This window comes from Mus musculus, chromosome 3 (genome assembly GCF_000001635.26).
Source record: "Mus musculus strain C57BL/6J chromosome 3, GRCm38.p6 C57BL/6J".
Lineage (NCBI taxonomy): Eukaryota > Metazoa > Chordata > Mammalia > Rodentia > Muridae > Mus > Mus musculus.
In genome coordinates, this window is record NC_000069.6 from 31,896,455 (window position 1) to 31,912,725 (window position 16,271).

The following is a 16,271-nucleotide window of genomic DNA, read 5'->3' on the forward strand; positions in this document are numbered from 1 at the left end:
TGGCTAACTGGTATTCCATTGTAAATATGTGCCTTGTTTTCTTTACCCCTTTGTCAGCTTTTTGTGACTAGTGCTGTCATAAACATTTGGGTACAGACATGTCTGACAGACTAGTTTCACTGTGGAGGCTGCATCATCTCCCTAATTCTACCATTTTCAGGTCAGATGTTTGGAGAAAATGTTTAACTTTCTCCAACTGGTGCCTCTACCTTACTGATAGGCATCTAAGCCCCTCCCCCGTGTCTTCTCTGCTGTACTCATTCATTTCTTCTGGGCGCCAGATGCACTGCCCTGCCCGCCTTGGCAGAAACCATCCATTCACCCACTGAACCTCTGGGGCAGTTTTGAGATGGACGATTATACAGAAAGCTGTGGTAAGTTCTGTATAGCTTTAAGAGGGAATGTAAGTTTGGATTTATCCCAAAGGACAGATGGATCCTATGTGTCCTGGTCCATGTATGCTACTGTAACTGAATGTGTGGAATGGTAACTTACAAAAGAACAGAAATAGATCTCACACAGTTGTGTGAGTATGCAAGTTCCAGGATGAAGGCCTGCCTATGCCTATGGGAAGAGATTTCTTGCTAAATGGCAGAAGGCAGAAAAGCAGCAACAAATTTTGTTTTTTTAATCATAAAACTATTTCTGCCGTTACTAGCCTACTACCACAGCAACATAGTCCCTTCAAGTCTCTGAGCTCTGAGAGTCTCCTCTTAATGGTGTGTCTCTTCAGTGTTGCCCTGGAAAACAGACTTCCAACACGTTCACTGAGGGCAGTCCAAGTCAGCACTGTGCTGCTTGCTGAGTCTTAGTTTATACATGAGACTACCAAATCAATGTGCACCCTCACCAGACCTCACCAAATCAACCTCCAACATGCTGTACCATGCACACAATCAACATCCTAGGGTTGTACCAAGTATACCCTTACCACAGTGAACAAAAAGTCACTGTTGCTACCTGGTGTTCCCTGACTAATTCTGACTAAAGCCTAGTAGCAGCCAGGTGCTTTAGTCTGCATTTCCCTGTGACTATGGCATGCAACAGCTTTTCACCTGCTTGTTTTGCACTTGCATGTTTTCATTAGGGAGTTCTAAAGTAGATTTGGGGTGTGGTTTTAACTGGGTCGATTCCTTCTTGCTGGGCATTGAAAGTTCCTTGTCTGGGTCAGATACAATCCTACACGAGCTGTAGCTTCTGCAAATGTTTTCACTTAGCCCATGACTTTCTCTTTTATTTTTCTATTTATAAATTCTTTTCAAGAACTATCCTTTGGTGCTTACATACCTGGGTATCAAAGTAGAAGTATATCTGGTCACCGTGTTGGAAGCTAGTTTCATTTAATGCAAAGAACACCGGGCTATAAGTTGGAAGATGGACATACATGCTGCCTGGTCTTTAGGAAGCTACTTTAACCTCTCTTTTCAGTTTCTATCAATAGAGATAGAGCAATTAATATTTGCCCCTCTGGGCAGATGGCTCAGTCAGTAAAGCATTTGCCATACAAACCTAAGAACCTGGGTTCTATTCCCAGAACTCGTGTTAAAAAGCTAAACATTAAAAGAACAAACAAAACTGTCATGGAAGTGGTTGCTTATAATCCCAGCACTGGGGAGAACCCTTGGAGCTGTTTAACCAGTAGCCTAGTCTCCTTCATGAGTTCCAGGCCAGTGAGAGATGCTGTCTCCAGAGATAATGTACATGGTGCCTGGGGAACAACGTTCAAAGTTGTCTTCTGGCCTCTCTAAGCATCTCTACATATGAAACATGCATATGCCTGCACAAACACATGTGCACAGAGAGGGGGGAGGGGGAGAGAGAGAGAGCTATGTCTTGCCTCAAATCAATTTTGTTCTGAAGATTGAAAACTGTAGGAGAGAAGGCAGGATGGCGCACACCTAAAATCCTCATACTCAGGAGGCTACAGCAGGGGGTTTGTCCTGGGTTTGAGGCTAGACTGGGCCATATAAGGAGCTCGATCTTGAGAAAAAATAGATGAATTTAGTATACTCATGTAATCTCTTAAGGAATTATGGACTCATTGAATTCACACCATTCTCCTTCATTCCAAGGGTCACACATGTCAGTCTGCGCTGGAGAATTACTTTTGTATGCACTCGAAGTGGAAGGGCGCTCACTGCGGAATGAGTCAGCCTCTGAGTTCACAGGATAACAGGAAGGAAGCTGCTTCTAAACTCAGTTATTCCTAGAAAAATAGAGCAGAGCAAATGCTCAGGCTGCACTATTCAGAGTGTGAATTATACACTGCACATTATCATTATTGCTCGGATCTGTAGCCAATAGCTACACCTTCAAGTTATATTTCTATCAAATTTTCATTTTAACAGCGATGACTCACAATGAATGGATGATCTCATTCATTATACCATCTACTCACCGCCTGCACAGGGAGGCTGCAAACTCACAGCTCAGACCCCCCTCAACTCACCTTTCCCATTCAGTGTTTGTTAACACACATGCGTGCGCGCACACACACACACACACACACACACACACACACACACATTTCTTTGAGAACAAGTTTTCTCCTGTACACAGGGAGAGCAGATGCTAGGGAGATGCTACCAAGTTGCAGAGGCTTTGCACATTCTTCCACCCTGGAGTAAGCCTTGCCTGCCTTCTGCAGGTCCACACTTCCTCCTCTGGACTGAGAAGTTATGCTGGGCAAGACCAAACGCTTTCCTCACATCAGCTCCTTTCATGAATGGAAGAGCAGGCTTTCAACATCTGTGCCACAGCTTCCTCTCCATTGGGAGCAGTGGTCCTGACGGGTACCTTGTGATCTGACTCCTAAAGAAAGAGTCATGGAGCTGAGATCCAGAAAATAAAAAAGAAACAAAGGGAGACTGTTATGTAGGACTGAGGGGGAGTGATGCTCTCGGCCCCTTTTCCCTGCCTGCCTTCCACTCCTCCTAAATCTTTTTACCCTTGGTTCCTAAGGCTGCCCATTCTTCCTATTTACCCATCATCTCTCTTCTTGTTTAGTTACAACCATAGTTTATTGGAGGAGTTTTGTTTGTAATGAACTTTATTTTTTCCCAGACTCGCCCTGTGTCGCATCCTTGCCAACTTGCGAGGGCCACTCTGGTTTTTTCATTTCAACACCAGATGCTCAAACAGTACAAAGGTCTCAAACTCAGGCCTGCTTGTTTACTCCCAAGCCTGTGCCCTCTTCTACTACTGTGGAGGCTGGAGATCTTCCTCCCTCTCCATCTTCCTCTTAGATCTCTTTCCCTCCCCCCTCCCTCCCTCCACTCTTTCCCCTCTCTTTCTCCAAGCTCTCCCCTCCTCTATCCTCCTCCACTCTCTCCATTCCTCTCTGCTTCTCCCTCCCCTCCCCTTCCTTTTCCTCCCCTTTCCTTTCCTTCCTTCTTCTCTCAATCATGATCCTCCTTTCTCACCACAAACAAACAAACAAACAAACAAACAAAAACAAATAACAGAATCTGACCCTGACATCACAGGTAGAGAATTCTTCTCACCTCTCAGAAAGATCCAGACAACCCACATCTGTACTGAAGCATCTCTAACCCCCCTGCCCGCGCCAGCCTCCACCCGCGCCAGCCTCCACCCGCGCCAGCCTCCACCCGCGCCAGCCTCCAGGGAACCCATGGCTGGGCACAGCAGAGCAACAGCTGAGTTGTCAGAAGAACTGGGGGGATGCAGTGGGAATTACCTTTTGGTGAGGATGCTTTTGGGGCCTCCCCTCTTTCCTTTTTCTTTTCTGGTGTCTTCCTCTGTCCCCTTCCAAACCATGAACACGTTGCTTACAATGGTGTTTAGCTTCTCATCTAGAAAAATAGATGAACTACAGAATTTATGACGCTGCTTTTCCAATCATTCAAAAAGAAATCTTTATTCTTTTACTGAAATAATCCTTCTCCCATAAACAAATGTTGGGTGATATGCTTGTCCATTAAAAAAAAAAAAGAAGATTTCCATAAAACCCTAAAGAATTCCCTCCCAACAATTTCATTTTTGAACGTTTGTACTCACACCTTGGAGTGTGAACAAGAGCCCCTGGAAGGAAGCTGTGTCCACAAACACTGATGGACTAAGAATTTCAGTCACAGCGACAGGTTAGGATGTTACAGAGTCTGGCTTTACACTTTATCTTTATCTTGGCCTAGCTTTAGACCTCTAAGTAACTACTCCTTGCCCACCTCTTTGGGAACTAACATCCTGTGAGTAACAGATACAACCCCTTTGCAATTTAGCAACTTAACAGACTGCTGACTCCTACCAACCCAAAAGCTAAGAACAGAGCAATATAGAGTCTGAGGCCTCAGATGAGACTCCTGCATCTTGCTGAGACTGTCTCTTTGATGTACCCACCAGTGTTCTTAAAACCCCTTGACTTACAGCTGTCATTGTTTGAACTCTAAGAAACCGGCTTCCACTGCTTCCATGTGGACAAGGGGAAACCATGGGAATGTAGTTCTATGTTTCCTGGGCTTTGGCCATCAAATTTGATTCCCGAATATTCTCTTATTCCCTTGGAGATGAGAGCCTTGTTTTGTGTCAACAGTTGTGTGAATTGCTCCAATTACCATGAAATTAAGATACTGATGACAGTAATCAGCACTTCTTCTGCTCTCTTTACAATTATGAATATTTAACTATTTCTGAAATGGTTTCTCTTAGATGACCAAGTGATGAGCAAAACTTCTTTTAAAAAAAAAAAAGAAAAAAAAGTTTCTTTTCTATTTGAGGAGCTAAAAACAAGAAGAAACTCTTCTTTCTGTTGTATCAATCCAGTGGGTCCAGGGTTATCTTTCAAAATTCAAACTTCATATTCAGGCCCAGGGTTAGCTCTAAGGAAATGATGTAAGGACACTCACTCAGAATGAAGTATGATTATGGTTTGTGATACAAAGAGAGTCTTTTTTTCCTACTGAATCACATTTTATTCCCAAGAAAAAACTGTAACCAATCAAATAACAGCTAAAATTCAAATATAATCAGGGTATATTCAAACCAGCAGCCAGGAACATGAGAAAGAAAGAAAGGAATGAAAGCAAAATCTTTGGACCGATATGAGAGCAATTCTGATATTCAGTTATTATGTGGAAGAGGATGTGGGTCTGCTCAATGTCGTACTCCCAAACAGCAAAAATGCCCACAATTAAACAGTGGCAACTTAGAATCATGCCCCTGAGATGGTCTTCCAGAGGGTCACTGGCAGTGGCTGTAAGATGTTCATTACCACTATTCAATTTCTGTTCCATAGTCCAACATAGAACACTCCTGTCCATATTGCATCTGCTGGTCTCTAAGCCCCTCCCTTAGTGCCGACCACTCAGTTTCCATAGTAACTACTATATAACTATGGTTCTGAGGTAGCAAGAGAAGAGAAAGGAAAACCGAGTTAAAAAAAAAAGACTAAACCTGGGTAGTTGGAGCATTAAAACATTCTCTGGCAAGAACTTTGTTTTTGCATTCCTGTCCGGAAAAACACTTTTCAGAGTGATGTGTGTTTGCACACACAGAACAGCCTCCTCTCTGGCCAGTGTTTCTATGTCACTACTGTGTAAAGGACCACACCAAGGCAGGGCACCCATCCCAAGCTCCTCTACCCACCTTCCATTCTTTCCATGGAGAGAGCAGTGATGCAGGAAAAATGGTGACCTTTGCATGGAGCAAAGAACTGTGCAGCCGACATGCCCTAATGAGTTCATCTGTTTTCTGATGCATGCTGTCCGTCTGATACAACATTTGAGACTTCAGGTGAGTACATGCCATAAGGCATCCTCAGTTACCCATCACAACTTTCCCTGTGTGAAAGGATCCTCTCGCCTAGCTCTGGAAATAATGTCTTTTTCTAACTTGGGAAAGCAAGAGTCCCTTGCTGGGACTAACAGGATCACTTGGGGATTCCAAGGGTGTTTACTCCCAAGTTCACCCTCCTAGAGAGAGCTTATTTACAGGAGGAGTTCTTTCTTCCGAAGTTAGAGGATTTGGAAATCTAATCTAGTAGGTAGGGTGGCCGCAGAGCTAGGAGGGAAGTCAGATCAGGCTCCGCTCCCTTTTCAGTATGAAAATTCGAAAGCAGTGGGGAAGAAATGCTGGACCTATCACAGCGATGCTAACAGACAGCCTATTACAGTATTTAATAAAAACAGAAGCAGCGTGCCTGTCATAGGCTAATAAATCCTACCTCCTGCACGCTTTTAAAAACAGTCTGGACCGGCTTCCACAGAGCTTCGGAGAACTAATCTTAAGCATGGCTGTCTAGCGTGCCTGTCACTCCTATTGTCCTTCCAAACTCTTGCAGACATTTTGAGCGAGGAGTAAAGCTATGAGTTAGCGAGGGTGTGACATCAATGGTCCACAAAGACAGCCAGCAGGAAAGGTAAAGATGAGGACCGGTGGCTGTGTGGAGGACTACACGGGATCACTGTCATTAAAAATTAAGCGTGGCTTTTGAGGAAGATGTGACAACTCCTGAAGGTAGGATTTGCATGTAAAACAAAGGAATCTGTTGCTGTTTGGAGCTTTTTGTTGTCGCTGGGCTCAGCGCTGGGGTGCCTGTGGTCGGTCAGGGATTGCAGCCAGGTGCTACAGAGAGGCTTGGTTGACTTGGGGCTCCACGCTGACCAAAACACAAGACACACTGGGCAGTGTGAGGTTTTATGTCTGGAAAGCCTCATGGACAGGTTGGCTCCGGGCTCGATCGCAGCCTGCTGAGTGTGCACTCCACGTTGCTTTCGGTGGAGTAGAAGGCTTAGAGGTCATGGAGAAAACAGTTCTTTTCTTACCAGTGGTGCCTGATAGGCTGGGGAGGGGGCACTGAGAGAAGACTTTGGCAGGTGGGAGGCAGAGAGAGCCAAGAAAAATAGAGGAGGAAGCCGTGCTGAACTTGAAACCTGTTAGGTAAATATATATTCCTGGAGTCAGTGTGTTTTGGTGGTCAGAGGGTATTTCAGAAGATAGTGATGGATTTCCCCCTATAATCTACTATAAGAGAAATCTGGTTACCTCTGTCCATCTTGCATATTGAAAGGCTGGTCCACACCATTCTGTTCCTATTAATGGCTTTGCTAAAAACAGACCGGGAGTTTGAGAGTAAAGAAGGGGCTTTCTCTCTGTTCGTGTTCTTGCCTTTGAGCAACTGCTGGGCTGCAGATGGAAACGGGAATTCTTTAGAGGTTAAGGACTTGACCTTTTATTTTGTTAATGAATAGCTCGAAAGCTTAATCTTCCTTGAAGATAAGAGGAGCGGTTGGGTTCCACAGTCCGGGAGGAGGGGGCAATGATTAGCACTGGCAAGGAACTGCATACATCTCCTTGCACTTCAGATGGGCTCTGTACAGCTCTACTAGAGAGGGAAGGTAGGAACCACCCGCGGAGATTTCAGAGGCAAAAGTACAATGATCCAAAACCAATGTTTCTGCAATTTGATCCCCGGTGCCAGTACTGTCATTGCTTGTGACCCTCAGTGTGAAGTGGCAGGGACAAAGTGAATGTGTCCCTCCGTGGCGGGTGCGTTCTCTCCCCTGTGGACCTCACAGACTCAAAGCTGTAAGGATAACGCTTTCTATTTTGAAAACCAAACAAACAAACAAAAACAAACAAACAAGCAAACAAACAGAAAAACCTCTGCATTTCGATGCATGCATTTAGCTATAATGAACACCAAAAGCGCTTCAATGATCATATTTATAAAGAATGTAACATTCTCCACTGGTCTACACCATCCACATAACACGGTATAAATAAGTGTTGAGGACAATGTTAGTTTTCAGTTAAATGCTGGAATTAGGGTTAAGTGAGATTCTGGTCTTTTTGAGCTCCTGTGTACACACTGCCATTTACACACAAACTCGAGGTCATTTTCCTTTGGTTGAGAGACCTCTAGGCTTGAAGTTGGCTGGGTGTTCCTCATAGCAGAATGACAGCCTTTAGTGAGACTGGGACCCAGTCTTAGTTGGTCTTTGGGTGACATGGAGCACATGGGTATGAGTAACTGTATATTCTGGTAAGATTGATGGTTACGACATAGTCTGTGCTTCCTCGTGGCCCGTGGAGAGCATGACCTTGACCTTGTAATCCCCATCCCTAGCCAGTTGAAGTCACCAGTGAAGACTCCATAATAAAAAAAGACAGAGCTTGGACTTCCTAAACACAAGATCTGTCGGCTGAAGTTAGCGAGTGAGTGTTATTGTTTTCCTTGATTTCAAAAAGACTTTTCCTGGCTCTAGTCTGAGCAATTTCACCTGAATCTGACTGCATCAAGTATTTCTTCAAGGGGGAACTGATGGCAGGAAAACAACAGCTGAAGGGTGATTTTCTCGTAGTTAGGCTCTGACACTTCACCGATAAACTAAAACTGATTTCCACACTGTTCACAGATTTATAGGGAAAAATTCTTCTATTAAATCTGGCTGGTGTATGTCAGTCTGGATTGCAATGCCCCCTTCCCCACCCCCACCCCCACCCCCAAAAAAAGAAAAACCGGATGAAACAGGATTACTTGGGTGTCTTTAGTCAGCTCTGAGGAAAGTTGGGCTGAGAAATTTGGACAAACAATCCACTTTGTGTGGCAAATGAACACCATTGCCCATTTCGGTTGCTAGGACCAGCCAGAGCCTTCCCTCCCCACATCATCTTTCTCCTTCAGTTTCTGCTCCATCTAGTAATGAAAACAAAGCCTGCTCCAGCCTCACAGGAAATGTGCCTGAATCCTCCCTGATATAAAAAGTAAACAGGATGTCTGTCAGTCTTCTTATGTCCTCCTCCTGGTACCAAGGCTCCCGGACTCACAGAGGTACTTGCTTTCTGTCCCTCTCTTCTACACGTGCCACTGTCACTCTGCATGTATCTACTAGATGTGACATTTCTCACCCTGACACAACCTTCTCTTCCTTCATCTCTCTCCTCTTGGAAAGAAATCTCCCCCCCCCCAACTCTCCAAGTCCCCCTATAGAAACAAGTAGAAAGTCGGCCACAATAATATATGTGCAATATCGAGTTGATTACAGGACCGTGTGTGATTGTGCAATATAGCTCAACTTGCAATTATAGATATACAATATAACTCTGGGTTTTTTGTTTGTTTGTTTGCTTGCTTGCTTGCTTTTTAAGAACACATGTGCGTATTAAAACAAACAAACAAACAAACAAACAAACAGGAAAATGTGCACCAAACTCTCAGCAGCCATTTCCTGTCACGGCTGTAAGCTGTACACTTGCTAAGATGTTTGAGAGAAGTGTTATCGTAATAGTCCTGAGACACGTGTCATAAAGTCCACCCCATCTCCTTTTCTATCCTCACTGCCAGCCCCCCTCTTAGCTCACCTCACAGTGCAGAGGATGTCTTCATCTAAAATTCCAGTCATTTGTTCCCACAAGCAAGACTTGGAGCAGGTTAAGCTTCTCCCCCAAGGCTCCTTGGGTTCTTCTTACTTTACCTTAAGGAGCTCAGCATTATCCTCTCTCAAATGCTGCCTCAGTGAAGTGTGTGTGTGTGTGCGTATGTGTAAATTTTCTATTTCTTTTTGTTTTTCAAGGTTTGTTTCTTTTTTTACTAATTTAATCATGCGTCTATGTCGGTGTGTGGGTCTGAGGCATGAGTACAGGTGCCACAGAGACCAGAGGCATGAGACATCCCTGTACCTGGAGAGACAGGCAGTCATGACTTGCTTGAAGTGAGTTCTGGGAACACAGTCAGGGCAGGTCCTCTATAAGAGCATCAAGCACTGAAACCCTGACCTATCACCCTAGCCCTTTTCCTTGCTTCTGTAAATGGAGACCGTATTCAAATTCCTTTTCCTAGTCTCTGCTAATCTTAAAATGTTGCAGTGTTGGCATGGATCAGCTTCAAATCTCTTCTTTATCTATGTTTAAGCTCCAAATATGTGAGATCCTACCTCGAGCTCTTCAAGACTATCCATATACATACAGATCCCAGATTCTCATCCCTAGACTCCCTCCTGACGTAGCTAAATTCCTACAGAGCAGTTGGCTAAACATCTGGCAACTATCTCATTCCTACTATGTTCAAAATCAATTTCTGGATTTTCACTTGCTATCCTTTCCAGTGTCACTGGTAGACTGACTTTGTTATCCCCTTTCTCAGAGGAAAATACTGGAGGATTTCTTTGAAGCCACCTATTCTTTCGCAGGCCATAGTGATGTCTGTCCTCACTGACTGTACCTTCAGTATAGATCAATACTGTTACTGTTCCTTCTGGGGCCTTTCACCAATCCCCCAAATAAATGGATTTTTTTTTCACAATTGATCACTTCTTCTGCTTCCTTCTGTTCCCATTCAACTCTGTACCCCAAATCCAGCATTGTATCAGAATTGAAACTGAATTAGGATTTCAGTTCAAAAGCCCTCCACTGTCTACCCATCTGCCTTCAGGTTACAGATAAAATCTTGCAGTGGTCACAAGTTGGGCACTTCTTTCACCATTCCCAATTGGATGAGTCAGCAAACCCACCCCACACTCAGATCTCATAGCCTTTGCCTCCAACATACACTTTTCCTAGAAAAGCCTGTCTTGGTTCTGATTCTCACTGTTTCAGATCTCGGTTAAAAGTGCTCCTATGGACTAGGCAGTGGCCAAATAATTGAACAAGCCCCACCCACCATGTAGGAATTGAACATTTTTCCTCATCAAAATCCCATTGTAATATGAGATCCCAAGCATACATGATTTGCAACCTTGGGGCCTAAACTCTGTGCCTTGACATCCTGTTGCTTTGTACAAAGAGATGCCAAATACCCTGAAAAAGTCAAGGAGATTTGCTAAGAGGATTTTCTTCCTTCTCCCTGCACAGGAGGGAAAGACACATCCCTGATTCCAATCTGTGTCAAAGGAAATACAAATTCAATTTGATCTTATCCAAAAGATGACTTATAGTTCAAAAAGAACACTTTACACATCTCTTACAAATGACTATGGGTGTAGAAATGCCCCACCTTTCCACTTCCTGCCCGTGTTGATCCGGAAGGAATAACAAAGTCAGGATAGAATATTCTACATGAGTCTGTATGTCTTTCCTCTGACAATAGGAACCAATCAACGGTATTCACCAGTGTTATTAATTCACAACCCACTCCAAATCCACAGGGTCTGTTTAACAATAGTGTTCTCCTATGTACAAAGTATGTGTTTTCAAATGACTATGTTGTAATACATGGCTTTATTGCCCAAAACTGTTAAATGAAATCATGTCCAGTAGTTTAACAATGTTTTCGAGTCTGAGGGGTGGTGGTAAGCAGAAACGTTGGTGTGAATCTTGCTTTCACAGTGCTGTTACCTTGGGGAAAGTTTTAAATCTTAGTGAGTTTCGATTTCCTCACTGGTGTTTGGTGATTTAAAAAAATGCTTAGATCTAGATTGAAGATTTAAGACAATCATGGATGCCCTTCTCCACCAGAAAGCCTGGAGCAGAGAACTTTAAGAAATATTTCTGGGGCTGGGGAGATGGCTCAGTGGTTAAGAGCACTGACTGCTCTTCTGGAGGTCATGAATTCAAATCACAGTAACCACATGGTAGCTCACAACCATCCCTAATGAGAAACAAACAAACTTTAACTAAAAACCCTATGGGCCAGAGCAAGTGGGGGCCTGGAGCAAGCAGGGGCCCGGAGCAGGACGGAAAATGGAAGGGGAAAAAAGAAAAAGAAATATTTCTGTTATCATTGCACTTAAGTACTAAACAGTGCCTCCCCTGTAGACATGGCACTTCCCATTGACCAGATAAGGAGACTAAGATGTGGAAAATCCTAACAAATAAAGGTCAGAGGGCTCGAAAGCTGTCATGTTGATTCTCCTTCCAGCTATGTACTCCAGTAAACAGATGACGAGGTTAACCACCTTTAATGTAATGAGTGACTGAAGGCTACTGAGGTTGGACTTGTTCTTATGGAACTTGAGAACGGAATTTTCCTTCTATGAGCAGTATAGAAAGTATTTCTTTCTTAGGCCAAAAGTACACTCCGGTGTCTGGAAGGAAACTTCAGTGGTGCAGCGTGCAGACTCCAATAAGATGAAGCACTGGAAAAGAGCATCACTCTGTGAACACGTAAGGGTGATTCCCAGCTCTGCCTGTTGTCTGCTCTCCAGCTTGCTGGATGCTCAGCAGAAATGCAGATAGCAAACGTACATAACTCATGGGGCCGTGATGGTTGTGTGTCAAGACTGTGCCTTGTAAAAATAAACGATGTACCTATAGCCTATAGTGGTCTCATATGAAATCACAAATATTAATTGTACATATAGAGAGATTTTGTTTAAAAAGTGCCCTTTATGCTAGGTATAGTGACTTATGCTTTTGATCCCAGCACTCGGGAGGCAGATCCAGGTAGAACTCACTGTAAGTTTGAAGCCAGTCTGTTTTACCTATTAGTTTCCAGGCCAACCAGCACTGTACAACATGACTCTGTCTCAAAAACAAAATACAATACACAAGAACAATAACATTTTTATGGGTTTCTCACTTTGTTATGATATTAGTCACAGTCTTTTTGCTGGGCTTAAAGCCAGACCTTTGCACAAACTAGGCAAATATCTATTTCTTCTCATGAGGCTGCATTAGTGGGAAGTGTTTCTTCTTTGCTTTTGCTACCGCATGTCTCCATGTCCATTCAGCAGGCAGCGTGTGAGTCATTAGCATGGAGATATTACACAGGAGTTCACGGCTGGGAACCATCAGACTTGTACCAGGGACAGCTTCTCCTGACACTTGTGACATTTGTTCCTCCTTATTAGACCCCCACAGAGAGGACGCATGGAGAAAACAAGGCAAAAACCTGTTTCTTTGAGACACCAAACTCGATTTTATAAATTCAGGTACCTAAGACAGAGTACTTTAGCAAGTACCTCAGGCTCTGGCTTTGATGATGCTGGTGTCTTTGCTCCATCAGTGACTGCAGTGGCTAGCTCTCTAAGAAAATGTCCAGATGGAGGCACTATGACCACAACAGGAGGCACATGACATGATGTTGTGAGGTCAGGGCACAACCTCCATGCCATTGGCAGGTGGCCGGCTTACCAATTATTCCAGACTTAGCAAGGATGTTTTATGTTAAGCTGTTGGAAAAACTCTCCAATGCTGAGCCCCTGCAAAGGTAAACACCCCTCCTCCCTGGTCAGCTCTGACCCCTGTCCTGCTCCATAGCATCAAATTCAGGACTCGGAAGCTCCATTTCAAAGCTAATGCTTTGGGGGTATTTCCTTCAATGTTTCTCAAATCCACCTTCGCAACATGACGAGTTCCAACTGTAGAATCCAAAAAGGTGGATATTCCATTGTTATAGAAATGTCACAGAAACTTAAAGGTTGATTTTTAAAGGATGTTTAGGACGTAGTTGTTTTCATTGCCAGAGTACCCTTTACATAATTCCAATCTGGCCCTTAGGTCACCACGCTGTGGGCTTTAGTGCAGGGATCTCTCCTCTCCTAGCCAATCGTCAGTACCCAGCAGCACTCTGGGTATCACTTATATATTTCTCAAATGAGTCTATGACTATTAGTCTACACTTGATGTCTCAGCTGGGACTTAAGGACAGATGAATCCCAAGCCTCAACAGTAGACACTTGAGTGCCATATTTATATGAATGAGCCTGGACCTGCAAGCTCTCATCTGCTTGTCTTCTTGCCCCTCTATTTATACTCCCAGGCCATGGGAAATGCTTCTCCTGAGCTGGTTCCCTCACCCCTCCTCCCTGCTGTTGGTCCCTGGATGCTGGCTCCCCTTATCTTTGTAAGATGCTTTGCCTTCAAAGCTGACTTCAAGTCTCGTGGTTCACACAGCAAACTCTTCATCCCCCTCCTCATCGCAGCCAGGGCACCAGTGGAGTTTGAGTGAGGATTTCAGTGCAGGAGGAGGGAAGGAAGGAAATACACACATCAGTAGAGAACTAGCTGTAATGCCAGGCAGGTAGACTTTGGTTTAGATTGACTGCATGTGTACAACATAGGGGAGATGTCAGATAAGCTCTAATACAGATTCCCTGGTGCCTTGGTGGTGTTCTTCTTAAGTGGGAGGCAAAGTCTCAGAAGGTTTTGGACCTGGAAGTCCATTTTCAGTTTTGATCCCCTTCAGTAAAATGGGGTAAGGAAAATAGTTAAGCTCATAATAAAGTGTGTAACTGAAAAGCTAAAGGATACTTTTTGTCTTGTTGTGTGTATGTGTGTGTGTGTGTGTGTGTGTGTGTGCTCATGTGTACAACTGTGGGAATACGTGTCCAACCAGACACTTGAGGTGATCAGAGGAATCCCTTCAGTTGGTCCTAGTCTTCTACTTCCCTCGAGACCGGGTGTCTTGTTATTTACTGCGGAATAAGCCAGGCTTGCTGGTCTGGTAGGTTTTTTGGAGATTCTTCTGTCTCTGCATCCTGTATCACAGGGCAAGTGTTGTTATTACAAATATGCACCACACCTGTGCCTGGTTTTATATGGGTTCGGATGATCTGAATCCATATCCTCACACTTGAATGACAAAACCCACTGAGCCATCACTGTTTCAGGCCTAAAGTGTAATTTTTAATCCAGTAATTAGGATGTGAATTTATTGAAAGCAGGAACTTTGTTTTTACAAAGTCCCAGGTTAGTAGAATTGCATTAAGAATATATATTTTTTTTCTTAACCAATAGTAATAAATGAAGTCATATGTGTGTCTTTAAAAATAACGGAATCAATATACTCATTCCTTTTCCCCTTCTTCCCTGAGGTAAAGCTATAGAGGAAACAGATAAATGTTTCATCTGTATTTACCAGGCCTCATGGCCAGGGATTTGGGATTCTAGAAACCACATAAATCTTAATTCCATGGATTCCCCTCTGTGTGCAGTGGAATAAACAGGGCTCCTGTGAAGGAGGAAAGGGAAGTGTGCAGCACTCCACAGTGTCTGCTCGTTCCTAGACCGTGTGACTCCTAAGCGTCACAGTGATTGAGAATAATTTGCAAAATCGGTGTAGATGTGTGTCTGTGAGGGTGTCAAGAGACATCACATTCTCTGGAGTTGGCAGTATCAGTGATCATGAGCTGCCTGACAGGTGTGCTGGGGACCAAGTCTGGGTGATTTAAACTGCCGAGGCATCTCTCCACAAGCTCCATGGGATTCTTTTAAGCAGAGAGGTGAATTTGAAATTTTTTCAAACTAATGCCCTTCGACACTGTGTGCCTGGGAATTTCCATGAGTTTTGCGATGTAGATGAGAACTTTCCACTCTTCTTTTCATTCAGTTTTCCACTGAAAAGCTCAAAAGAGTCAAGTGCCTGACTCTTACACTCTTACCCTGGAGGGAAAGTGTCTTTCCTGGTGAAACTCTTAGGAGGTTAAAAGTAACAATTCAAGTGCAAGTGAGGACTCCTGCCTTTCATCCCCTGAGGGACCTGCTCTGACACAGCAGAGGGACTGCTCAGGAGCTCAGACTGGAGCGTCCAGTGCTGGCTTTGCTTAAGTGTTCGATGACTTCAGACCAACCAGGGCTGGGCAGGCAGCTCAGTCAGTAAAGTGTGTGTCATGCAAGCATGAGGAACTGTCTAAGAATAAGCGGGAGAGAATTGTGTGTGCTTGTCCTTCCAGCTCCAGGGAGATGGAGACAGGCAGGGACTACCTGACAGACAGCCAAACCAACTCAGTGAGCTCCAGGTAAAACTGACAATCTGACAAAATAAAGTCCTAAGGAATGACATCAGAGGTTGTCCAGCTTTCCAGACACAGATGTGGAAACCGACCCCCACACACCCCCCCCCCACACACACACCCTCAGAATGTGTGAGAATCAAGTCACACTCAAACTTCCGGAGGGGTTGTGTTTCTTGCTTTGCATTATTTCCATCTTCTGGTATATTTCAAATGGAGCCATCAGAAGGAGAGAGAAAAAAACAAGAATTTGCAATTTGAAAAGAAAAAAAAAATGGAGGCAAAATCCTAACAGGATTTCTGTGTTTCCTCTGTCCCTGTGAGAATGAGTGATGATCCCTTTAACTTTGCCTCCTAGTGATTTATTTGATCCTGTGAGCTGCTCAGGAACAGTCTGTGGGGCTGTGTTTAGACAACTCAAGGTAACTATTTGCTTTTAAGATGTAAAAATAGAGCAGAAGAGGAGCCACTTCTCCACTGGAATGAATCAAAAGAGCTGTTGAGAGAAAGTGCATCTCAAGGAGAGAAGGTTGAGATAACGTATTACTAAAATTGAGAAACTATTTGGAAATGTAGAGCAAATAACTCTAGTCCCGGTGCCCAGCGTACTGCCCAGAGAAAGCCCATCATCGCAGCCCACTTCTG

The 16,271-nt window shown here is 44.0% G+C and overlaps 1 protein-coding gene and 1 long non-coding RNA gene across 4 annotated transcripts in view; one reads left to right on the top strand and one right to left on the bottom strand.

The window, feature by feature from the left end:
* Window positions 1-2,372: 2,372 nt before the first annotated feature.
* Gm34031 lies at window positions 2,373-5,720 on the bottom strand. The gene is made up of 3 exons (XR_389652.3): window positions 5,602-5,720; window positions 3,698-3,812; window positions 2,373-2,831 (listed from the first exon to the last, which is right to left on the bottom strand). It is a non-coding gene; the product is annotated as a predicted gene, 34031 (long non-coding RNA).
* Window positions 5,407-16,271, top strand: part of Kcnmb2 (potassium large conductance calcium-activated channel, subfamily M, beta member 2) — a 298,320-nt gene continuing 287,455 nt past the window's right edge. The window contains exons 1-2 of one of the 3 annotated variants that reach the window (NM_028231.2): window positions 6,249-6,471; window positions 11,958-12,057. The gene's annotated coding sequence lies outside the window, so the exon portion shown is untranslated. Of the gene's footprint in view, window positions 5,749-5,970; window positions 6,472-11,957; window positions 12,058-16,271 lie in introns of those variants that run through there. The other 2 variants (XM_006535550.2, XM_006535549.4) reach the window with 2 other exon arrangements.